This window comes from Oncorhynchus keta, chromosome 24 (assembly GCF_023373465.1).
Source record: "Oncorhynchus keta strain PuntledgeMale-10-30-2019 chromosome 24, Oket_V2, whole genome shotgun sequence".
NCBI classification, from domain to species: domain Eukaryota; kingdom Metazoa; phylum Chordata; class Actinopteri; order Salmoniformes; family Salmonidae; genus Oncorhynchus; species Oncorhynchus keta.
Genome location: NC_068444.1, coordinates 19,844,824 through 19,872,576, shown reverse-complemented (window position 1 = coordinate 19,872,576; position 27,753 = coordinate 19,844,824).

The window sequence follows — 27,753 nt, the reverse complement described above, 5'->3', positions numbered from 1 at the left end:
GCTAAGTTGATGACCAAATGGGTAGCATGAAGCTCATGTCAGTCCTCTAGAACGCAAATGTTGTCATCCTACTAGGACTCTGCAATAATGAGGTAGTGTTTGCTCATCCGTTTCAGCTTGTTTTTGGAGTCTAGTAAGAGTTAACTCCTTCGACTCCAACCACAGGAGTCAGAGTCGGAGTCAACTCCAAATATCCTGGAGTCGTGCATCACTAGGGACATGGTGCCTGTGGGCTCTGCTGCACCTGTTGCTGCTCTGTTCTGCTGCTGCACCATGGCAACGGTTTTCATTTGTTTGCTACTGTTGCTAGCTAGCTCTAACTTAGTTTAAAAAAAAGTTAAAATAGTCACACACACAAAATACAGAAGATGTGTGTAGAGTAGATCTGTAGAGTAGATGTTCTCCTTTTTGGTTTACTCACTCACTTTTCCTATTTTGATGGAACACTGTTGGTCATTATTTCTTGTCTTGAATTTTTTTTTACATATGAGTGTTTATCTAAAAATGTTTTAAAGAAAGAAATCAGGAGCTCACGCTGAGAATATCTGTAGCTCTCCGTAGCTCTCTTTCTCTTTCGCTCTCTCTCTCTCACACTCTTTCTCCCTCTCCCTCCTCTTCACCACCTCTCTCCATCTCTTTCTGTATCCCCCTCACTCCCTCCCTCCCTCCTCTACACCCCCCTCCCTTCTAAGTTCTCCATCTCTTTCTCTTTCTTTTTTTCCTCATCTAAGCTCAGTCTCATAGCCACTGCTGTGTGGTGATGCAGCTGTTCCCCCCGAGGACATACTGAAGCATGGCTGGCTTCATTTCACTGTGGTAATCGTTGAATTTAACCAGCCCTGTTCAATGCGATGAGCAAATATTGTGACAGGCTTTCCGCTGCTTTCCCTCTGAGAATCAAGTGCACTCTAGTCTGAGGGTGACATATTCCACATCAATTATTCCAGACTTATTTTTCTTTGCCTTTATTCTTTTTGCATTATGCTTCTTGTTTTTCTTCTTGTGGTGCTGGATGTTCCTCTTCTTCTTCTTCCATTTCTTTTTCTTCCATCTCCTTATTTTTCTTATCATTATTTAAGGCCCTGGCTGGAATAAAGGCCCACAGTGGTGTAGTGCAAATTGTTTTGGTGAGGAAGCCCCCCCTCCCCACTCCCAAAACAATAGAACATCATTACATCATAATTTCTCGAACAAAGTTTCTACCTACAGATGTAAATCAGGTCTTTGCATGAAATGCATCCTCCAAAAGCAAACATCTGCCTATGCTCACACGTTATTGTCTCAAGAAAATGTTATATTTTTAATACTGTCAAACACCAAGTTAGGCATACCTCATTTAAAAAACTGTCAATCATGAAAGATAATTCTTCATGTTTTACTGGTGAAATGTCCAAACTGCATGCCAATTATTTGATCTCAATCAGTTTCATGATAATATGCATTTAGATCTTCTTGAACTAAGCCTACTGTTTAGTGAGCAAATTAAAGATGATGGTGTTAACAAATTATAAGCCTTTCTTGTAGGCCTATTTTGTTTCAATCAAACAATATCTTGTGTCTAGTGACGCACTGTTGAGTTTTAGCCACATTATCATTTTTGACTATTCAGATTGAGATAAGAAATGACTGAGAACTGAGGTGTTTTTAGTGCAACATATTATAAGCCCACTAAGCTACAGTATATGGTATTATACACAACAGCTGGTTCTAATTCTGGACGCTGATTGGTTAGAACCGCATTCCAGTCGGTGTCTAGTGCACAAGTTATCACCGGCTAAATCTATGATGGTGAAAGGCCTATTTACTCTGTTCCATCTCACTGCGCAATCCACTGTCTCATCAGCCCAGCCAGGCAATTTATAAACTTGTTCTCCACTATAAAAATAATCTAGATATTATCTCTCATTTCTTTTAGACTAGCATTTGATTTTCAGCAGCGGAGATTTGTATCAACCTTGCTATAATGTCTCTCCAACATTTGCAACATTGTTTTAATACTGAAATTTGATCTCCAGCTCTCCCATACTAATGAATGTGTTGGGAGTTGGGACGAGACATACAGGCAGTGTCATGTCTGCTCCTGCTCCTCACCCTCCGGCGTACGATGCATCCAGAGTACTAACCACCGGTTCTGGGATTCATCATTACGCACACCTGGCACTCATCATTACGCGCACCTGTGAATCATTACGATTCACTCAATAATTACCTTCATAATTTCCACCCCTTTAAATCAAATCAAACTTTATTTGTCACATGCGCCGAATAATACAAGTGTAGACTTTACTGTGAAATGCTTACTTACAAGCCCTTAACCAACAGTGCAGTTCAAGAAGAAGAAAATATTTACCAAGTAGACTAAAATAAAAAGTAATAATAAAATGTAATACAATAAGAATAACAATAACGAGGCTATATACAGGGGCACCGTTACCAAGTCAGTGTACAGAGGTAAAGGCTAGTTGAGGCAATCTGTACATGTAGGTGGGGGCGAAGTGACTATGCATAGGTAACAAACAACAGCGAGCAGCAGCAGTCTACAAAGGGAGGGGGGGTCAATGTAAATTGTCTGGTGGCAATGTTATGAATTGTTCAACAGTCTTAGGGCTTGTGGTAAAAGCTGTTGAGGAGCCTTTTGGTCCTAGATTTTGTACCGCTTGCGTGCGGTAGCAGAGAAAACAGTCTATAACTTGGGTGACTGGAGTCTCTGACAATTTTATGGGCTTTCCTCTGACACCGCTTATTATATAGGTCATGGATGGCAGGAAGCTTGGCCCCAGCGATGTACTGAGCCGTTCGCACCACCCTATATCTAGCTAGGGAGTTTTATTCCTCTGCTGGTAGCGTGACTACAGCTCAAGCTCATTACCATAACGCACAATGCGCAAAAATATTCCTAAAAATATTTAACCTCCACACATTAACAAGTAAAATAGCTCAAATAAAAGATAAACAAGTTGTTTATCTAGCCAGCAAGTCAGATTTCTAAAATGTTTTACGGCGAAAACATAGCACATATTTATGTCAAACCACCACCGCAGACATAGCTCATTAGCATAGCCAAGTAGGAAAAAATATGCAATCAACAAACGCAGGATTAAAAGAAAAATCATTTCACTAACCTTTTGAAATCTTCATCAGATGACAGTAATATAACATGTTACACAGTACATTCATTTTTTTCAATAATATGCTATATATATCCATAAATCTCTGTTTACAATGATGCATCGTTCAAAAAAATGCTACCCAAATGTCCTGAGAAATGACGATAGCCCCGGCAGATAACGAGCTAACAAGGAATACACATCATAAACTTTGACTAAATATGCATGTTTTACATATGTATAGCAAGATACACTTCTTCTAAATGCAATTGCATTGTTACATTTAATTTTAACGTTACATTTTGTCACTAGACTATAATATGGAGTCGGGGTCACAGTAGCATAATGACTCCTCTATCTTGGAGTCGACAGAAACCCAAAATTAATACATTAAATGTTCCCTTACCTTTGTTATTCTTCCATCAAACGACCTGTAAGGGATTATACTTAGCGGTTTTCAAGTCTGGTCTTTCGGTTCTCAAAATAGCCTGATTTTGGTAAAAATGTAGTCAAAATTGAAGTGGTTGCGCACCAAAACTTTGAAAGTATATATAATATGTCGAGTAAACTTGTCAAACTAACTTCATAATCAAGCTTTAATTTTGAGAACAAACAGAAACACAAGCACTGTTCAATCGATCTTGGAAAAGAGAGAGGACTTGACCATTGCGCACAGGTTTTTTTGAGTGACTGAGAGCTTACCGCGTGCTCAAACTCTCGCGAGCGGGCGATTCTCACAATGAGAAGCCCCATTGAAAGCTGAGATCACGCTGAACACGTGGAGACTGTTCCTGGTGCTGTAACTGTTTGGGGAGGGTGTTTGCGATGAGGTCAAAGGTGACCCAACTTTTCAGATGAGAAGAGATATTTTGGGAAAATGCAGATTTTGAGAGTTCTGCTTTACATAGAGACATAATTTAAACAGTTTTAAAAGCTTTAGAGTGTTTTCTATTCGATAATATTTTTTATTTGCATATATTAGCAACTTTTGACAAAAATGTATCATGTTTTATATGGGTACCCAAATCCTCCAGAAGGGGCAGTAAACCGTGGTATCCTAAACAGGATATACCCTATATATTATATATATGTGTGTATATATACTGAGATCATGTGACACAGATTGCACACAGGTGGACTTTATTTAACTAATTATGTGACTTCTGAAGGTAAATGGTTGCACCAGATCTTATTCAGGGGCTTCATAGCAAAGGGGGTAAATACATATCAAACATATTAGCATTGGACGAAACATATACACAATCGCAAATACCACTCAAATGGATGGCAGTTCATCTAAACCATGTGGCAAGTGGCATATGGCAAAAGCCAAGAGTCATACAACAAAAATCCCAAATATGGACTGTTTTTCAATTTTTTTTTCAGATTATTTTGTCAATTATTCATATATAATAACCATATGGACACACCTTTGTCTTATTTTATTGAGTTTGTCTATAACGTCTATGTTTTGTCCATTTGCAATATATGATCATAGGAAGTCAAAAATCAGTGAACCATGGCCAAATGGCATAAGAAATGTCCAAATTCCATACATAAGTACTGAAAGTACCAAATCAGGATGTTTTGTCCATTTGCCATATATGATCATAGGAAGTCAGCTTCTAAACCCAAAAGTGAGTGAACCATGTCCAAATGGCATAATAAATGTCCAATTAACATTTATACTGACCAAATGATATCACTATATTAAAACCTTTTGTGGCTAGGGGGCAGTATTTTCATTTTTGGAAAAATAACATGCCCGTAGTAAACAAGATATTTTGTAAGGACAAGATTCTAGAATATGCATATAAAGTTTCCAAAACTGTAAAAATATTGTCTGTGAGTATAACAGAACTGATGTTACAGGCGAAAGCTTGAGAAAAATCCAATCCGGAAGTGCCTCATGTTTTGAAAGCGCTGCGTTCCAATGTGTCCCTATTGAGCAGTGAATGGGCTATCAACCAGATTACTTTTTCTCCGTATTCCCCAAGGGGTCTACAGCATTGTGACGTAGTTTTACGCATTTACGTTGAAGAATACCCATAAGCGGCTACATTGCGCAAGTGGTCACCTGATGCTCCCAGAGAGATTCTCGCGTAAAATGCAGAGGTAGCCATTATTCCAATCGGTCCTTTGAAAACCTAATTGTCCCGGTGGATATATTATCGAATATATATTTGAAAAACACCTTGAGGATTGATTATAAACAACGTTTGCCATGTTTTTGTTGATATTATGGAGCTAATTTGGAATATTTTTCGGCATTTTCGTGACTGCAATTTCCGGACGATTTCTCAGCCAAACGTGAAGAACAAGCGGAGCTATTTCGCCTACAAAAGTAATATTTTTGGAAAAAAGGAACATTGGCTATCTAACTTGGAGTCTCGTGAGTGAAAACATCCGAAGCTCATCAAAGGTAAACGATTTAATTTGATTGCTTTTCTGATTTCCGTGACCAAGTTACCTGCTGCTAGCTGGACAAAATGCTATGCTAGGCTATCAATAAACTTACACAAATGCTTGTCTAGCTTTGGCTATGAAGCATATTTGAAAATCTGAGATTGCAGGATGATTAACAAAAGGCTAAGCTGTGTCTCAATGTATTTCACTTGTGATTTTTATGAATAGGAATATTTTCTAGGAATATTTATGTCCGTTGCGTTATGCTAATTAGTGTCAGTCGATGATTACACTCCCTCATGTGGGATGGGGAGTCACTAGAGGTTAATTAACCTCTTTGGGATTGGGTGCAGCATTTTCACTTTTGGATAAATAGTGTGCCCAATTTCAACTTCCTGCTACTCATGCCATGAATATAAGTAGAATATAAGTAGATTTTGATAGACAACACTCTGAAGTTTCTAAAACTGTTTGAATCATGTCTGTGAGTATAACAGAACTTATGTAGCAGGCAAAACCCAGAGGACTAACCGTTCAGATGTCTTTTTTTTAAGGTCTCTGTCTGTTCAGTGAATTCTTGTTGGCAAACGATATTTCTTAGGAACTGGTTTTCAGTTCCTACCGCTTCCACTGGATGTCACCAGTCTTTGAAATTTAGTTGAGGTTATTCATTTGTGCAATGAAGAAGTAGACCATCTAGGAACTGGGTAACACTGTTGAGAGTGCGCAAGACGTGAAAAGTAGCATGGTTTGTTGTCTTCCTGTATTGAACACAGATAGACCCGTCTACAATTTGTTCGATTATAAACGTTTAAAAATACCTAAAGTTGTATTACAAAAGTAGTTTGAAATATTTTGGCAAAGTTTATAGGCAACTTTTGAAATATTTTGTACTCACGTTGTGCATTTTGGAAGCTGTTTTTTTTGGATCAAATGCACTTTATAAATTGACATTTGGATATATTTGGACGGAATTAATCGAACAAAAGGACCAATTGTGATGTTATTGGGACATATTGGAGTCAAAATGCAGGAGACAGAGTTCAAAAGAAGCACCATTGTCAAAAAGGTAATAAATGTTTTAAACACGATTTTATTTTTGTGACAAACTAATTTTGAACAGGTGCTACCACTAAACATACAAGGAGGGAGAGGAAAACAATCAGTGCAGCTAATAGGCCGGTGATGAAATATGCTACACTCTTTGTTGACTGTTGTGTTATCATCAGATAATAGCTTCTTATGCTTTCGCCGAAAAGCCTTTTTAAAATCTGACATGTTGGCTGGATTCACAACGAGTGTAGCTTTAATTGAGTATGTGTGATTTAATGAAAGTTAGATTTTTATATCATTTTAAAAAATTTGCCGCGCTGCATTTTCCCTATTTTTTGCCCAAGTGGGAGGCAACCGTCCCCTATACCATAAGAAGTTAAATGTCTTACTCACATCGGCTACGGAGATCGTGATCACACAGTCATCCAGAACAGCTGATGCTCTCATGCATGTTTCAGTGTTACCTGCCTTAAAGCAAGCATAAAAGTAATTTAGCTAGTCTGGTAGGCTCGTGTCACTGGGCAGCTCGCGACTGTGCTTCCCTTTGTAGTCTGTGATAGTTTAAAAGCCCTGCCACATCCGCCGAGCGTGTATCAATCTTAGTCCTGTATTGACACTTTGCCTGTTTGATGGTTCATCGGCGGGCATAGCTGGATTTCTTATAAGCTTCCGGGTTTGAGTCCTGCTCCTTGAAAGCGGCAGCTATATCCTTTAGCTCAGTGCGGATGTTGCCTGTAATCCATGGCTTCTGGTTGGGGTATGTACATACGGTCACTGTGAGGATGATGTCATTGATGCACTTATTGATGAAGCCAGTGACTGATGTGGTGTGCTCCTCAATGCCATTGTAAGACTCCCAGAACATATTCCACTCTGTGCAAGCAAAACAGTCCTGTAGCTAAGCATCTACTTCATCTGACAACTTTCTTATTGACTGAGTCCCTGGTGCTTCCTGCTTTAGTTTTTGCTTGGAATCAGGAGGATATAATTATGGTCAGATTTGCCAAATGGAGGGCGAGGGACAGTTTGTACGGGTCTCTGTGTGTGGAGTAAAGGTGGTCTAGAACTTTTTTCTCCCTCTGGTTGCACATTTAACATGCTGGTAGAAATTAGTTAAAATGAGTTTCCCTGCGTTATACAGTCCCCGGGCCACTAGGAGCACCACATCAGGATGAGCGTTTTCCTGTTTGCATATGGCCGTGTACAGCTCATTGAGTGCGGTCTTAGTGCCAGAATCGGGTTTGTGGTGATATATAGACAGCTACGAAAAATTCAAATGAAATCTCTCTTGGTAAATAGTGTGGTCTATAGCTTATCATGAGATACTCTAACTCAGGCAAGCAAAACCTCCAAAGTTCCTTAGATTTTGTGCACCAGCTGTTATTTACAAATATACCAAAGGCCACTGTTCTATCCTGCTGAAAAAGCTTAAAACCCACCAGCTGTATGTCATTCATGTCGTCGTTCAGCCACAACTCGGTAAAACATAAGATATTACAGTTTTTAATGTCCCATTGGTAGGATATACGTGATCGTAGTTGGCCCCGGGATGAGGGCCTTGTCAGGCGTCTGAAGTAAATCCTTCCCGTTCAACTCATTGAAGAAAAAGTATTCCTCCAGTATGGGGTAAGTCATCTCTGTCCTGATATCTAGAATCTCTTTTTGGTCATAAAACACGGTGGCAGAAACATTGTGTACAAAATAAGTTACAAGTAATGAGAATAAATATATACAATAGCACAATTGTTTACGGGATCGTAAAATGGCAGCCATCTCCTTCGGCGCGTTTATAGCACAAAAGGTATGGCAAATTAGTCTGGCAGCCCAACTTATTGGCAAACGTACTGCAAATTAAGAAATCATGTGACTACACTAAAGAAAAAGAAAAAATACTATGAAGCAAAGATAAATTATTTAAAGAATGATCGTAAAAAGCTTTGGGGCACCTTAAATGACCTTTGGGAAAAAAGCCAACTCGGCTCCATCATTCATTAAATCGGATGGCTCATTCATCACAAAGCCCACTGATATTGCCAACTACTTTAATTACTTTTTCATTGGCAAGATAAGCAAACTTGGGGATGACATGCCAGCAACAAACGCTGACACCACAAATCCAAGTATATTGTACCAAATGATGAAAGACAAGAATTGTACTTTTGAATTCCGTAAAGTCAATGTGGAAGAGGTGAAAAGATTATTGTTGTCTATCAACAATGACAAGCGACCAGGGTCTGACAATTTGGATGGAAAATCTTCAATTTAAGCCTTCTAGAAAGTGTGTGCCATCAGGCCTGGAGGGAAGCTAAAGTCATTCCGCTACCCAAGAACATTAAAGCCCCTTTTACTGGCTCAAATAGCCAGTAAAGGGTAGTAACACGGATTGTAAACTGTCATGGTCAAAACATATTGATACAACAGTAGCTAAGATGGGGAGAAGTATGTCCATAATAAAGTGCTGCTCTGCCTTCTTAACAGCACTATCAACAAGGCAGGTCCTATAGGCTCTAGTTTTGTAGCACCTTGACTACTGTTCAGTCGTGTGGTCAGGGGTTACAAAAAAGGACTCAAGACATTACAATTGGCTCAGAACAGGGCACCACCACCGCTAATATTAATCATATGCATGTCACTCTCTCCTGGCTCAAAGTGGAGGAGAGATTGACTTCCTCACTACTTGTATTTATGAGAGGTATTGGGATGTTGAATGCACCATCTGTCTGTCTGAACTACTGGCACACAGCTCGGACACCCATGCATACCCCACAAGACGTGCCACAAGAGGTCTCCTCACAGTCCCAAAGTCCAGAATAGGCAACGGGAGGTGCACAGTACTACAAAGAGCCATGACTACATGGAACTCTATCCCACATCAAGTAACTGATGCAGTAAAATTTGATTTAAAAAACAGAAGAAAAAACAACTTATGGAACATCGGGGACTGTGAAGCAACACAAACATAGACACAGACACATGCACACACACACACACGATAACATACACACTATACACACACACACGATAACATACACACTATACACACACACACGATAACATACACACTATACACACACACACGATAACATACACACTATACACACACACACGATAACATACACACTATACACACACACACGATAACATACACACTATACACACACACACGATAACATACACACTACACACACACACACGATAAACATACACACTATACACACACACACGATAACATACACACTATACACACACACACGATAACATACACACTATACACACACACACGATAACATACACACTATACACACACACACGATAACATACACACTATACACACACACACGATAACATACACACTATACACACACACACGATAACATACACACTATACAGACACACACGATAACATACACACTATACAGACACACACGATAACATACACACTATACACACACACACGATAACATACACACTATACACACACACACGATAACATACACACTATACACACACACACGATAACATACACACTATACAGACACACACGATAACATACACACTATACAGACACACACGATAACATACACACTATACAGACACACACGATAACATACACACTATACACACACACACGATAACATACACACTATACACACACACACGATAACATACACACTATACACACACACACGATAACATACACACTATACACACACACACGATAACATACACACTATACACACACACACGATAACATACACACTATACACACACACACGATAACATACACACTATACACACACACGATAACATACACACTATACAGACACACACGATAACATACACACTATACAGACACACACGATAACATACACACTATACACACACACACGATAACATACACACTATACACACACACACGATAACATACACACTATACAGACACACACGATAACATACACACTATACAGACACACACTATAACATACACACTATACACACACACACGATAACATACACACTATACAGACACACACGATAACATACACACTATACACACACACACGATAACATACACACTATACACACACACACGATAACATACACACTATACACGCACACACGATAACATACACACTATACAGACACACACGATAACATACACACTATACAGACACACACAATAACATACACACTATACAGACACACACGATAACATACACACTATACAGACACACACGATAACATACACACTATACAGACACACACGATAACATACACACTATACAGACACACACGATAACATACACACTATACACACACACACGATAACATACACACTATACAGACACACACGATAACATACACACTACACACACACACGATAACATACACACTATACACACACACACGATAACATACACACTATACACACACACACGATAACATACACACTATACACACACACACGATAACATACACACTATACACACACACACGATAACATACACACTATACACACACACACGATAACATACACACTATACACACACACACGATAACATACACACTATACACACACACACGATAACATACACACTATACACACACACACGATAACATACACACTATACACACACACACGATAACATACACACTATACACACACACACAATAACATACACACTATACACACACACACGATAACATACACACTATACACACACACACGATAACATACACACTATACACACACACACGATAACATACACACTATACACACACACACGATAACATACACACTATAAACACACATACACATGGATTTATTACTGTACACATGTGGTAGTGGTGGACTAGGCGCCTGAGGGCACACAGTGTGTTGTGAAATCTGTGAATGTATCGTAATGTTTTTTAAATTGTGTAAAATTCCTTAATTTTGTTGGACCCCAGGAAGAGTAGCTGCTGCCTTGGCAACAGCTAATAGGGATCCATAATGAATACAAATACAATAAAAATGTCAGCGACCCAACTTTGTCAGGAGTTATCGGGAGCCTACTTACAATGTGTTTAAACAACAGTATTTTCTTTTCCGCAATGATCAGCTGGTCAAAAATGGATGGTTACAGTTGTGATTATCCATTCCATATTGTCAATTTTATGTTGAATTGTCCTGTTTTCAGGATATGTTGGTTTTTAACATGATAGCAAATGTTTTATTTGATTGGGTGCCATTTAGGTTCATCTATTTGATCGGAGAAACCTGCATGATGTTAAAAGTGTCTATCTCATTACATTGTCATACAAGTTATCTCCAGCCTGGAGTCTATAGAATAAGCAACAACCTCTCTGCCATATCCTTTCTCCATTATTCATGTTCGATCATTTTTGGGACGGAACGTTGGTAGAATGCCGCAGCGATGTGTCTCTCCAACAGCACCCTGGAGAGGCTAACTGGGAAGTGACAAGCAAATTATTTTGCGCCCCTGACTTTGACAAAGTGGGCACTTTTTATCACAGTGCGTCATCAGCGCTCACCTAAAAAGCCCATATGCCACTGGTTGAGAGAAATTGTCATTGTTTTGGGCAGAATTGTGTGAGGTTTTATGTGCTGTTGTTGGAAGTGTGTCTTGGGCAGTTTAGCTCAGAAAATGCCTCTCTTATCAATCTGCCGCCATAGACAGAAATTGGCAGAACGGCTGTACGGACTTCAGGAAAGTGCTTGTGGGGGTCATAGAGCAACACAGAGAACACCATCATGTTCGTGAGGCCAAACCATTCAGCTGCTACAGTTTTCATAAGAACACCAATTGTCAGGATGTCTAACAAACAACACTCTAGCTCTGCCACCTTTCATTGCAGATGCGGAAGGACGACATCGGCGGATGCGTTGTATTGAGCCGCAGTCCATGCAAGAAAACTGATATTTCTACCTTAAATTGACAGGGATATTTTTATTATGCTATTTTGATTTCTGTGGGGGTATGGACATTGACTCTAGGTGGTTAAGAACAAGTTCCTGGATTAGAACATGCAACCTTTGGCAGCAGAAGCCGATGCTTATGCCCATCCACCAACCTCGTCCACAATATCCTAGCAAAACCCAAACCTACTTAAAGGTAACAGAGCTCACTAGTGTCCGGTTTCCAAGTCATCTCCTGACATCCTCAGACATGGATGGACGTTGAATACTGACATATCACGGGTGACCTGGCTGTTCATGGCTACAGCTACAGTGCTACAGGGCGAAAGTAATTTAGACTGGTTACCTTGGCGTTATTGGGCACAGGGACTATGGTGGTCTGCTTGAAACATGTATGTTTTACAGACTGGCTCAGGGAGAGGTTGAAAATCTCAGTGAAGACACTTGCCAGCTGGTCAGCACATGCACCTGGTAATCCGTCTGGCCCTGCGGCCTTGTGAATCAATTCCAGTTGTTTCATTTCACTATGATAAGATATCATATTTCATAACATCCCCAATATTTTACTAACCAGACACACCAAAACACGTTCCTCCTCGCTTTTCCTTCATTTGTTGTTGTCCTATAAATTTCCATGGCTACCTCTGGCCAATCTCTGAACCATGCAGACTATTAGTGGTAAATAGTCACTTTGGTGGAGCAGAGGGTTGAGTGATTGATGACAGTGATTGATGAGCGGCTTACTGGGTCCAAAGAGACACACACACACCTGCATCTCAGGAAGTGTGTGTGTTAGTGGCTTAACTGGTCCCTGGATACACAGGGCTCTCTCAGGACCAAATAAAGATGAATGTCTGGCAAAGAGAGGGGAGATGCAGGTCAACCTAAACCATCCATTCCCTTCAGAAGGGTTGCGTCCCAAATGACAACCTATTCCCTTTACAGTGCACTAGTGTTGACCAGAGCCCTATGGGTCCTGGTCAAAAGTAGTGCACAACATAGAGAATAGGGTGACAAATTGGGATGCAGCCCAGGAGAGGCCTGATGCATGATGATGACCACCAACCAACCATTTAAAGCCACAACACTGATCAATACATTCTCAGGGACATATAGATGAGATTAGGTTCACTACTTGGCTTCCACACACCTCTGGTTTCTGCTTTTCTTCTGGATTTCTCGTCCTATTACCTCACTCTTTGGAGGCAATGTTTCTGATGCCCGCCATATTTTGTCTGTTGTTAAAAGGCGTTTTAGAAAATCGTGTGGCCAAAAACTCACAATCTGCACCAAAAGTAGAATTGACATGATCTTATAACTTATAGTTCCTTCAGAGGGTATTCATTCCCTTTGACCTTTTCCTCATTTTACTGTGGTACAAAATGAGATTTCAAATGGATTGAATTATCTTTTTTTTGGTCAACAATCTACACGAAATACTGTGTAATGTCAAACTGGAAGAAACATTCTAACATTTGTGAAACAAATATGAAAAATTAAACACTCATATATTTTGATTAGATAAGCATTCAACCCCCTAAGTCAATACATGTTATAATCACCTTTTACAGTGATTATAACTGTGAGACTTTTTGGGTAAGTCTTAAAGAGCTTTCCACACCTGGGTTGAACAACATATGTCCATTAATCTTTTCAAAATGATTTAAGCTCTGTCGAATTGGTTTTTGATCCTTGCTAGTCAACCACTTTCAGGTCTTGCCATAGACTTTCAAGCAGATTTAGGTCAAAACTGTAACTCTGCTACTCAGGAACATTCACTGTCTTCTTGGTAGCAACTCCAGTGTAGATTTGGCCTTGTGTTTAAGGTGATTGTCCTGCTGAAAGGTAAATTAATCTCCTGGTCTCTGGTGGAAATCAGAATGAATCAGCTTTTCCTCTTGGATTTTGCCTGTGCTTAGCTCCATTCCGTTCCTTTTCTATCCAGAAAACCCCCCAATCCTTTACAATTACAGGCATACTGTAACGGCGTTCTTCGTTTGTCGAAAGAAAGTCGGACCGAAATGCAGCGTGGTAGTTACTCATGACTTTAATGAAAAAAAGCGACACTTGAAATAACTATACAAATGCAAAACAACAAAACGGAACGTGAAACCTAATTACAGCCTATCTGGTGAAACTACACAGAGACAGGAACAATCACCCACGAAATACAAAGCGAAACCAGGCTACCTAAATACGGTTCCCAATCAGAGACAACGAGAATCACCTGACTCTGATTGAGAACCGCCTCAGGCAGCCAAGCCCAATACAACACCCCTACTCAGCCGCAATCCCAATAATACAAAAACCCCAATACGAAATACAACAACATAAACCCATGTCACACCCTGGCCTGACCAAAGATATAACGAAAACACAAAATACAATGACCAAGGCGTGACACATACCCATAACATGATGCAACCAGAACTACGCTTGAAAATATGGAGAGTGGTCCTCAGTCATGTGTTGTATTGGATTTGCCCCAAACATAATATTTTGTATTCAGGAAAACAATTGAATTTCTTTGCCACATTCTTTACAGTTTTACTTTAGTGCCTTGTTGCAAACAGGACAAATGTTTTGGAATATTTTTATTCTGTACATGCTTCCTGCTTATCAATTAAGTTAGTATTGTGGAGTGAGTACAATGTTGTTAAATCCATCCTGAGTTTTCTCCTATCACACCTATCAAACTCTGTAACTGTTTTGAAGTTACCATTGGTCTCATGGTGAAATCCATGAGCGGTTTCCTTCCTCTCCGACAACTGAGTTAGGAAGGACGCCGGTATCTTTTCTAGTGAATGGGTGTATGGATACACCATCCAAAGTGTAATTAATAACTTCACCATGCTCAAAGGGATATCCAATGTCTGTTTTTTTACCCATCTACCAATGGGTGCAGTTCTTTGTGAGGCATTGGAAAACCACCCTGGTCTTTGTGGTTGAATCTGTGTTTGAAATTCACTTCGACTGAGGGACCTTACAGATAATAGTAATTTTGGGATACAGAGATGAGGTAGTCATTAAAAATAATGTTAAACACTATTATTGCACACCGAGTGAGACCATGCAAATTATTATGTGACATGTTAAGCACATTTTTACACCTGAACTTATTTAGGCTTGCCATAAAAAATGTGTTGAATAATTATTGACTTAAGACATTTAAACTTGTCCTTTTTCACTAATTAGTAAGAATTCCAAAAAACATAAATCCAGTTTAACATGGTTTATTGTGTGTAGGCCAGTGACAAAAAAAATCTCAATTTAATCGATTTTAAATTCAGGCTGTAACAGAACAAATTTGGGAAAAAGTCAAGGGGTGTAAATGCTTTCTGAAAGAGCTGTACATAATTTCCCTCTCTCAATAAAGAAGCTACAGTAGATCAGTGACAGATGGCTGCACGTGTTTGTGTGGCTTAAGTATTTAGTGTCAGTGTGAGAGTGTGGTGGTGCTGAGAGAAGACAGACTTGTGGCAGTGGGTGAGGCAGGTGGGAACCGTGGGTGAGGCTGATGAGGCACAGATTGTTATTGTGGGTAGCAGAACAATGTGGTTAATTAGTCGTTTTCTGATGGTGAGAACAATCTTATTTATAGATTTTTAGTCACTAAGGTTTCAACTGGAACTCATCCTCCAACTCATCCTCCATCCTCCTTTTTAGATAGGGTAATTGACCTATTACAAAAAGCCTATATGTCTTACAAAAATAATGCAAACTAAACGCTGAAATAGCAGTTTGGCTTAGAATACTGACACAACTGGGAACCGAACACAACAGTGTTACAAAGGATTAGGCCTACTAAACAAAATATCATATCTATAAAGGCATGAGAAACCTATATTTGGGATTGTTACATTAGCAGTAAACAAAAGGCGAATGGAGATCCAAATAACCAAAACATAGCCTACAGCCTACTGCAGTGAGATGCAGCCTACTGCAGTGAGATGCAGCCTACTGCAGTGAGATGCAAGCCTACTGCAGTGAGATGCAGCCATGCACAGCTGTCTTGACAAATACATTGTATTATAGGCCTGCTTCAAAACCATGTCGTTCTCTCATGAGTGCAGTAACTTAAAAATAGCCAATAACTAATTACAAAAACCCTATTCCTTGTGCTCCATCTATAGCATATGCAAAGCAAATAGACACTTTTTCTCATTGGTTTTTATTTTCCTAAAACAATAAATGTCCACCTCACGTTTCAGCTGTCGGAGATTTGAGCACGGAATGTAACAGGGCATTGCATGAATAGACCTATTGGCTTAGGCGTTCACTGTATTATGAATGTATATATATATATGTATATATATGTATATATATATGTATATATATATATATATATATATATATATATATATATATATATATATATATATATATATATATATATATATATATATATATATATATATATATATATACAGGTTTCTCATCGGAGTCAGGATCAAGGGAAAGATGAACGGAGCAATGTACAGAGAGGTCCTTAATGAAAACCTGTCTAGAGCGCTCAGGACATCAGAATGGGGTGAAGGTTCACCTTATCACAGGACTACGACCTTAAGCAGACAGTCAGCCTCAAAACACCAGTCTCAAAGTCGACAGTGAAGAAGCGACTCTGGGTTGCTGGCTTTTTAGGCAGAGTTTCTCTTTCCAGTGTCTGTGTTATTTTGCCCATCTTAATCTTTTATTTTTATTGGCCAGTCTGAGATATGGCTTTTTTCTTTGCAACTCTGCCTAGAAAGCTAGCATCCCGGAGTCACCTCTTCACTGTTGATGTTGAGACTGTTGTTTGTGGGTACTATTTAATGAAGCTGCCAGTTGAGGACTTCTGAGGCATCTGTTTCTCAAACGAGACACTCTAATGTATTTGTCCTCTTGCTCAGTTGTGCACCGGGGCCTCTCACTCCTCTTTCTATTCTGGTTAGAGCCAGTTTGCGCTGTTCTGTGAAGGGAGTAGCACACAGCGTTGTACGAGATCTTCAGCTTTCCAAATCATCCTAAAGGTACTCGATGGGGTTGAGGTCAGGGCTCTTTGTGGGCCTGTCAAGTTCTTCCACACGGATCTCACCAAACCATTTCTGTATGGACCTCTATTTGTGCACGGGGGCATTATCATGCTGAAACAGGAAAGGGCCTTCCCCAAACTGTTATCACAAAGTTGGAAGCACAGAATAATCTAGAATGCCATTGTATGCTGTAGCTTTAAGATTTATCTTCACTGGAACTAGGGGCCTAGCCCAAAACATGAAAAACAGCCCCAGACCATTATTCCTCTTCCACCAAACTTTACAGTTGGCACTATGCATTCGGGCAGGTGGCGTTCTCCTGGCATCCACTGCCAGATGGTGAAGCGTGATTCAGAGAACAGAGAACGCATTCCCACTGCTCCAGAGTCCTGAGCTTTACACCACTCCAGCCGACACTTAGCATTGCTCATGGTGATTTTAGGCTTGTGTGTGGCTGCTTGGCCTTGGAAACCCATTTCTTGAATCTCCCGACAAACAGTTATTGCACTCTCGTTGCTTCCAGAGGTGGTTTAGAACTCAGTAGTGAGCGTTACAACTGAGGACAGATGATTTTTACATGCTATATGCTTCAGCACTCAGTGGTCCCGTTCTGTGAGCTTGTGTGGCCTATCATTGTTGCTCCTAGAAGTATCCACTACACAATGAGAGCACCTACAGTTGACCAGGACAGCCATAGCAGAGCCGAAATGTGACGAACTGACTTTTTGGAAAGGTGGCATCCTATGACGGTGCCACATTGAAATTGACAAAGCTCTTCAATAAGGCCATTCTACTGCCGATGTTTGTCTATGGAGATTGCATGGCGGTGTGCTCGATTTTATACATTTGTCAGCAACAGGTGTGTCACGACTTCTGCTGAAGTCGGTTCCTCTCCTTGTTCGGGCGGTGTTCGGCGGTCGACGTCACCGGTCTTCTAGCCATCGCCGATCCATATTTCATGTTCCATTTGTTTTGTCTGATTGTCACACTCACCTGGTTCAATCCCCTAATTACATGTTGCATATGTTCCCTCTGTTTCCCCCATGTCCTTGTCGGAAATTGTTCATTGTAAGTACGTGTGCCTTTTGTGACTGGTGCAAGACGGGTTTTGTGCCCATGTGTTTTTTGAGATTTTTGTAAGCCGGGAGTTATGTGCATTAAACGGCTCCGGCCATTTACCAGATTCTGCTCTACTGCGTTTGACTTCCATGCCACCTTGACAAAGTGTGGCTGAAATAGCCAAATCCACTAAATTGTGGGGTGTCCACATAGTGTAATATACTGTATAGTGTTTATAGGTGTACAAAGGGAGGCTAATTTGTTAATTTTCAATTCTAATAATTTTTTATAAAGGTAAATGTATATGAGATTATAGGAGTACCTTTTGTAGGCCTTAAACATTCTTCCACACCTCAATTGGAACGCCTGTGAGCACTGCCTTCATACCATAGGCCTCCACACCAAACCTTTGCAAAAGTTTCTAAACTTTATTAGGGTAATATAAAAGTTAGTCAAGCCATTTTCTATTGGAAAAATATGAGCAGGATATTATGTAGCGGCAAACACAACATTACAGTTGGAACTTAATTTGGCCAAAGAAAATGGCTCAACAGAATGAAACAAAACACGATGCTAGTGCCTACCATACCCAACCTATGACTGCAATAATATTTATTTTACAACAGGCTTATAACCTTACTTTTAACTTTATTAAACAAAAAAGGGAGCACGCAATTAAAAAGACAGATCAAACTTAATTTAGCCATGAAACATGTCTTAACACAAAGAAACAAAACACTATTTTGCATAGTTAAAGAACTGGTTTGGATGAATAAATATGCATACAATAATAACAATGATATCCAATGATAATAATAAAACATATGATTAAAAATATGAATTTTTGTAGAAATATAAGTTGAAAATTGCATCCTACCTGAATAGCGAGTTGCAAAATTGCCTGCTTTGGCTGAGCCAATATTCTTCATCTTTGTCCACTAAAATAGTACAACTTCTCCATGCGGAGGACATTTGTCATGTAGCAGGGCTCCAAACGAACATTTTCCACTGGTGGCACTGATGCCACTACGTCTTTCGGATGTTGTCACCAGCCCATGATTTGGTCACACCCCAAAGGATTGGCGACATCACAAAATGTGCATGCCTGTCATCTTATAAAGTCATTCAAAAGGCTTTATTAAAAAGTGTAATAAACTACTAATATGGTATTGAATAAGTAAGTTATTTCCTATTTCCATCTTTTGATGTTCTGATTGAAAATATTTTAATGTGCAACTTAATCCAGTGATTTTCATGCATTTTGGCTAGACAATTAGGCTGTTAGAATTAGGCTCCAGAATTTTTAGATTTAAAAAAAGTTACACACTCAGAACATTTTTCTTTTTCCCAGAGCATTTTCATTCCCCCTGGAGAGACAGAGTACAGGGGCAGGGAGGCAGACACTTTCATTACAGTAATATAATAATAATAACAGGAGTTGGTTATTTGGTTGTCACCCATAGGAGAACCCTTTTTCGTTCCAGGTGGAACCATTTTTAGGTTCCCTGTAGAACCCTTTTGTGGAAACGGTTCTACCTGGAACCAAAACTATTATTCAAAGGGTTCTCCTATTGAGACAGCCAAATAACTATTTTAGGTTCTTGGTAGCACCTTTGTTTCTGACAGTGGAGGCATACTCTCTAACTTTCCTGTTATTTATATGAAAAAGGACTCCATCTTTGTAATCAACAATAGCCGAGGCCAAGGCTCCTCTCTGACTTTCTCTCTTTCCTCAGAAGCAGGGCAGCCCCAGACAATTTGGGGTGTTACAATTGTATTTATCGTTTTTAAATGTATGTTATTGTCTAAAAGCCGGCAATTGCAGACTGACAGAAATCCTGCACCCCAGTTGCTTTCCATAGCCCCCCTACACTCTGTGCTGATACAGCATAGCATAGCGGAGATACAGATATTGCTCCCATCCTGTCGCTAAAAAATGTGAACTTTTTAGCGATTTTTGTATAGTTTCAGCTGAGAGGCCTAAGCCACCTTTTGCCCCCTCGTGGAGCTGGGTCTGACCATTATGCCTATGTGACCGCTGTGAAATGGTTAGCTAGTTAGCGTTACGTGCTTGCAGCATTTCAATCGGTGAAGTCACTTGCTCTTAGACCTTGAAGTAGTTGTTTTTCTTGCTCTACAAGCACTGCAGCTTTTGTGGAGGGATAGGTAATGATGCTTCAAGGGTGAGTGTTGCCGGTGTGTTCAGAGGGTCCCTGACTCAAGCCCAGGTTGGGGTAAGGAGACAGACGGAAACATCACTTACATTGATGCTGTTGACCCAGATCACTTAGTTGGACTCTGCCCAGCTACTGGGGTTGCTGCGGAGAAGGAGGAGGTCAAAAGGGGGTGGTTGTAACCGGTATGAAATGACTAGCTAGTTTGGGGAGTGTGCTTGTAGCATTTCAATTGGTGACATCGCTTGCTCTGAGACCATGAAGTAGTTGTTTCCTTTGCTCAGCAATGGCTGTGGGTTTTGTGGAGCAATAGTTAATGATGCATCGTGCGAAGCAGTTGATGTATTCAGAGGGTCCCTGGTTCGAGCCCAAGTTGGGGCAAGAAGAGGGACGGAAGCATGACTGTTACACCTAATTATATGTTAAAAATATATAGTTCTGCGTAGGTTATTAGCATACCTCCCTGTTCAATTGTCATTTTAATGAGCATGTCATTCTGACTGTTGGAAATCAAACATCTCAATATATGCCTAGGATATTACTTCCAAATTACAACACAGTACATGGGATCATAACACACATCATCAATACAGGCACATATCATGGCATCATAATTAATACACAAATATAATGATATTATCATAAAGTGCCAGATTACATTTAAACCATTTATTTTGTATGCATATGTAAGCATATCTCTTCAGCTGAGTTTAGTTATTAACATCTAACGTTTTTTAAAACAGGCCCAGTCTGAGGGAGCACGTGCCCTTGTGCCCATGCTATTGGCATGGCGCCACTGGTCTACTGTGCTTGAATGAAATTAATGTTCTCTATCATTAGTATAATTTAACATAGTGGATGTTCTCTGTGTGTGTGTGTGTGTGTGTGTGTGTGTGTGTGTGTGTGTGTGTGTGTGTGTGTGTGTGTGTGTGTGTGTGTGTGTGTGTGTGTGTGTGTGTGTGTGTGTGTGTGTGTGTGTGTGTGTGTGTGTGTGTGTCCATATTTTTGTGTGTGTGCGTGCGTGTGTGTGTACGTGTGTGTTTTGTGTACGCTTGTGTGTGCGTGCGTAGGTGTGTTTGTGTGCGACTCCTTATGTTAGATGCAAAGGGTCCATCAAAGCCTGTTCTGTTCTATGAAAGCCTCCTGGGATGTGGAGTCATACGGGAGGACAGTACAGCAGCAGGGCCTTTGATGCCACACAAAATAAGGCACTGCTGTTTGTCAGAAGGGAGGGAGGGAGGGAGTTCATCCATGCCCACCTGGGCAGACTGATCAGTTGACAGCGAAAGGACAGATGCCTCATCTCCACTGCACTGCTGAGTCTGAGTCCCACCCGTCCTCTGAAGTAGCAGGATCCAGTGGTAAACACACACCGCAGGATAGCATTGAGCTCATCCTTTCAGGCAGTACCTGATAATACACAGGTGGGATTGATTGACTTTGATTGCATGGCGGCACAATAGGTGGGTTGATCGTCCCTGCAGTGACACTGACTACTCATCATTGAGCTGTCCTTTAACAACACCTGATGGCACGGACTAAGACAGCAGCTTCACAGCGACTTCCCGTTTCTTAATTTAGCCGAAGTCCTTGTATTCAAGCTCAATTCGGCTACTCTAGATTTGGATGCGCGTCAAATTTCCAAGACAAAATTGGGGATTGTAAAAAAAAAACGTTAAAAGGTTATGCATCTGCATTTGGATGATAGTAATTTAAGCAAAAAAATTGTTTAGCATAAATGTGACAAATATTTAGTGACTAAAAACAGAATAGTTTCATATTGCGTGTGTGCCTGCAGGGAGTTTATGTTCAGAGCATCTTTCTTTCATCCCCTTTTCCCTCCCTCCCTCCTTCTGGTCCTCCCTCTCCTCCTTTTCTCTTATCTGATGGATCCGTTCCTCTGAGACTAATTATTAGAATTCTCTCGTTATCCCCTGTAAAATTAGTAGTCTTCTCCTTAATTTACAGCCATGTGATATTTGGTGTAATTCCTTCCTGTTTAGCTTTATATTACTGGCCTGGTAGGAGGCAGGCTCACTGTACTAGCTCGCTGGGCTCTCTCTCTCTCTCTCTCTCTTGCTGTCTCTCTCTCTCACACCATCTCCTTTGCATAGAGTTGCTCAGGCAGTTGATTGTGTCCTGTGGAATGTTGTCCCACTCCTCTTGTGATAGAAAAATGACATACTTACTTGATTTGTTCGATATTAATAGTAAACTATTATAAATTTAACTAAGAGTAAGACTAGCCTGCTGAGCCTGAGTTTTATGCCATTCATTCCAGCTCACTGCAGCTAGTCTGGGCGTCGAGGACATGGGTTTTTACTAGAGATAGCTTGAAGCTGACAATTGATTGATGTCTCGGTAATAAAAAACAAACAGCCACATTCCAGTCTATCATTAGTGGTGCATGTGAGACATACGTCTCTGGTCTAACTGGGCCTGCCTTCTATAGATGAGATTGTGTGTGTGACTCAAGATAAAGAAAGCCTGAAGGAATAGAACAAACATTTCAGTGTTTGTTCTCATCTTTGCATGCAGATAAAGGACAGGATGAACCTAGGGTGGGTTGTGGTTTCCCAATCTGCAATGGAGGAGGGTGGAGCCAGCCATGGTTGAAGCAGTTTGAGGTTTGTTATATAAAGACCCGGTATTCTCTGTATGATTCAAGCATTCGGTCTGACAGTCAAGACTGTTGGATTGACGGCTTCATTATTGCAATAATTAATCAATATTAAATAAAGATGATTGTTTGAAGAAAATACAAAGTCTCTCTCAGTACTGAATTTCCACAACATTGGCTGCGTGATGTTGCTGGATATTGCCGGTAACTAGAACATGGTGTCAATCACGTCAACCCTGAGCATCCAAAACATGCTCAATGTCTGGTGCTGCCAGGAATTGTGTACAGATCCGTGCGACATGGGGCCGTGCATTGGACTGCTGAAACACGAGGTGATGGCTGCTGATGAGTCGCACGACACTGGGCCTCAGGATCTCGTCATGGTATCTCTCTCTGTACATTCAAATTGCCATTTGATAACATTTTGTTCATTGTCCGCAGCTTATGCCGGCCCATAACATAATCCCACTGCCACTGTGGGGCACTCTGTTCATAAAGATGACATCAGCAAACCACTCGCTCACACGACGCCATCTGCCATCTGCTCAGGCCTTTTATTGTCTCCAGGACAAAGTGCACCTGTGTAATGATCATGCTGTTTGATCAGTTCTTGGTATGCCACACCTGTCAGGTGGATGGATTATCTTGGCAAAGGAGAATTGCTCACTAACAGGGATGTAAACAAATTTGAGCACAACATTTTCGAGAAATAAACCTTTTGTGCGTATGGAACATTTCAGAGATCTTTTGTTTCAGCTCATGAAACATGGGACCAACACTTTGCATGTTGTGTTTATCTTATTCTTCATATACAAATATTATAGAACAAAAGAGCCATTGGTGCACTTCAATACTTAATTACTGCAAAATAGCTACCTCTCTTACAGTCTATATGAACGAAATGTTGGTTGTTAGTGATGGAGGGAAAATCAAAACAGTTACAGTACCAATCAAATGTTTGGACACACCTACTTATTCCAGGGTTTGTATTCATTTTTACATTGCAGAATAATAGTGAAATCATCAAAACTATGAAATAACACACATGGAATTATGAATCAACGAAAAAAGTGTTAAACAAATCAAAATACCCTTCAATGAGTAGGTGTCCTATAGCTTTTTAAATAGTGAGCCAAAAATGTTTTCAGGACTTTTATTTCCCTGACTGATCAAAACTAATTTTCTCATGTTCTCTAATGTCTTTCTACTGCAGGCATATAGTGAGCAATATGTTTGGAACATCAAATCACAATAAAATCGCAGTATAGAATAGCAATACATACAGTATATAATCTTGAGAATCACAATACATATCGTATATGGTGATCAATTCGTATCATGAGGTCTCTAGACTTTCCATCTTAGTGCTTTTATCCTCAATGTCTGTTCTTGGCACTGGAACCCCTCTAGATGCCAAATCTGATTTTATTTAACCAGACACATTCTTCAGTACAAAGGTCCACTAACTGCCATCTGAAATGCCCTAGAGGCACCAATTCCTCCAATTTTAAAGTGCATTGGAGATTATTCCACATGTGAGGTGCAGAAAAACTCAAAGCAGATCTGCCGAACTCAGTGGAGATGGAAGGGATCTCCAGAGTCAGCCATCCCTGAAACCAGGTCTGGTACCTCGTAAGTCTCGTAACAATAAAGTAAGGTACAGCGGACGTTTATGCAGGAGGGCTTTATAAACAAAAAAAAGTGCAATACATCAATCAAATCAAATCAAATTTATTTATATAGCCCTTCGTACATCAGCTGATATCTCAAAGTGCTGTACAGAAACCCAGCCTAAAACCCCAAACAGCAAACAATGCAGGTGTAAAAGACTTAAGAGGACCAGTGTCCTTTCTGATACAGAATGCAGTGATGTGTACTGAACCTGCAATAAAGCATAATAACCTATGAAAAAATGGCCACCCATGATGTGAAAATTATAGTTTTGACCACGTTTCACTATAGTGTTTTGTTTACATTTACTTTGTTTAAATAAGTAAAATAAACTCATATTTTAGGTTCTGATGGGGTACAGCAGTTGAACTCAGCTCATGAGGCATTTATAAGTTACATTTGTCCAGAATCAATAGGTACATATCATTCACTTAAAAGTAAAAAAAATGGATGAAGCAACTGCAGATTGACAGAGTTTCCCAAACTGTCCTCGAGACCCCAAGGAGTGCAAATCTAGCACTACACAGCTGATGCACCCCTTGGGGTCCCGAGGCCGAGTTTGGGAAACGCTGCTTTAAATGTAAGTAAGACATTCAAACAGCCAATCAGGTTCTGTCAACATCAAATAAATGTCAATTATTTTGGAGAGAAACTGAAATATTTGGGATATCATTTTGTAAAATGTGTAGTATGTTACAGTAATTCAAGGATAGTAAATAAGCATGTACCGAAATGATTATTGACATAATATATATAATATATTAATATAATAATATATATAATATATGTTTGTATTTACACTTCATCCCTGCATTGTTTGTTACCTAAATCACTAATATTCCCCTCCCCGTTGGTTGCTTCTATCCAATCCACAAGGCACAGCGAGGTAAAAGACTAATAACAGACTGAGAATAGTAGCTACTTCGACTGTTAACACATTACCTGCTGCGTTCTTCACTTCTGGCCATAAAGATGTTAACTTTACCAGGTCTTTGCACACTTAGTACACCACGCCATTTCATCTTGGATAATTCATATTTGGGTCATAGGTCATATTTGGTTGCGATGTTGATCAATGAGATTTCAACCTATGTATACTCACTCAAAAAGAGAGCCAAATGTTAGTTGAATTTCCAATGTATTATCTTTCAACCATCTAAAAGCACAACCAACTTCCAATGGAAAAACAATGTTAAGTTTGTGGTTACAAATGTCTATCAGGGAGCTTTCAATCATTTAAAATCACAACGAAGTTCAAATGGTATTTGGTTTATTTCTACAACAGATCACAGTGTTTCATCTAACAGCAAAACCAAAGGTCCTGGATTGCAGTTGAGACTATATTAAAAGTGCATGGTGCTAATGATAGATGGCATTCGAGATTTTGCTCAGATTATTACAGCAATTTTGAAGATCTCCATAGACCTGCGACGACTTGTGCAAGCTTTCTTTAACATGCACACTTTACATGATTACATAAGACGTATAGTTACAGTAACCTAAAAATGTGGCCGTGGATGTGGAACTCATTTTTATTAAAGTTGAATCTTACATTATTTTTTACCTAACTTTAACTTTTACTGTATTACAAAAGTAATATTGAATTGTGTTTGGTTGACAACACAACTAAATATCAACATTGAAAGGGCATGGTACTACAGCTTGGATAGTTCCATTTGAGCTGGATTAACTTTTATTTTTGGTTGAGTTGGAGACGTGAATCCAACATATCAATTACTAATTTGTAGACAAACTGGAATTAAAGCCAGACTAAGTACGTGGCGCAGATGGAACTATCCAAGCAGAAGATACATCTCTTTAATTGTTGATATGTGGTTGTGTTTAACAACCAAACACAAATCAATATCAATAAATAGCATACCATTTCAAATCAACCAGCACCTGAAACCCAAGGCTTACTGTATTGTCTATTTTTAGTTGAATTCTCGATTGAATTGGAACAATAGATGTTGACAAATATCCTAGCTAAGCAGGGCTTGGTTAAAACCCTGGATGGGAGGCCAAGAGGTGGCTGTAGATAAACACATAAACAAAAGAAATCGTCATATTGTGATGTGTCAGCATAACTTAAATAGCATCAATACGTGAAATTCCTCACATTAGCTGGTTTCCATCCAATTGGTAACAGATTTTCACGTGAATATTCTACAATCTGCAAGAAAACAATATGCGTATTTTCCCACCAAAGATGTTTCCATCATATTTACGTGTTGAGGATAAAAGGCTGTGCGTGATGACATAGCGCACATAAAAATATATTATATTATACCCTCTCGCATAATTAATTTTACTGACACAAAAATGTTTCACCAACATTTAGAAAGTTTACTTACAAATATTCTGTTTCCATCAAGTCCTGTCGTGACTTGTATTCACATTTTGTATGGAAACCTGGTTATTGTGATGGTTACTGTACATAAGTCACTTATCTATACAGACCCACACCATGTCACTGTGCTTTACAAAACATCACAGGTTTATTACAGAGACAACCTATTGTCAGAGGAAATAAATTAAAATGTCCTTTATTGTTATGGCAATGAGGATGCTCCAGAGAATAAACAACATTTAGAGACTCAAACACGGTTATGTTCTTAGTTCCTTATGTTGAGGCCTCTGTAGAACTTTGGTTTCGTCCAAAATTGCACCCTATTCCCAATATAAACTGTGTATACCAAACATTAGGAACACCTTCCTAATATTGAGTTGC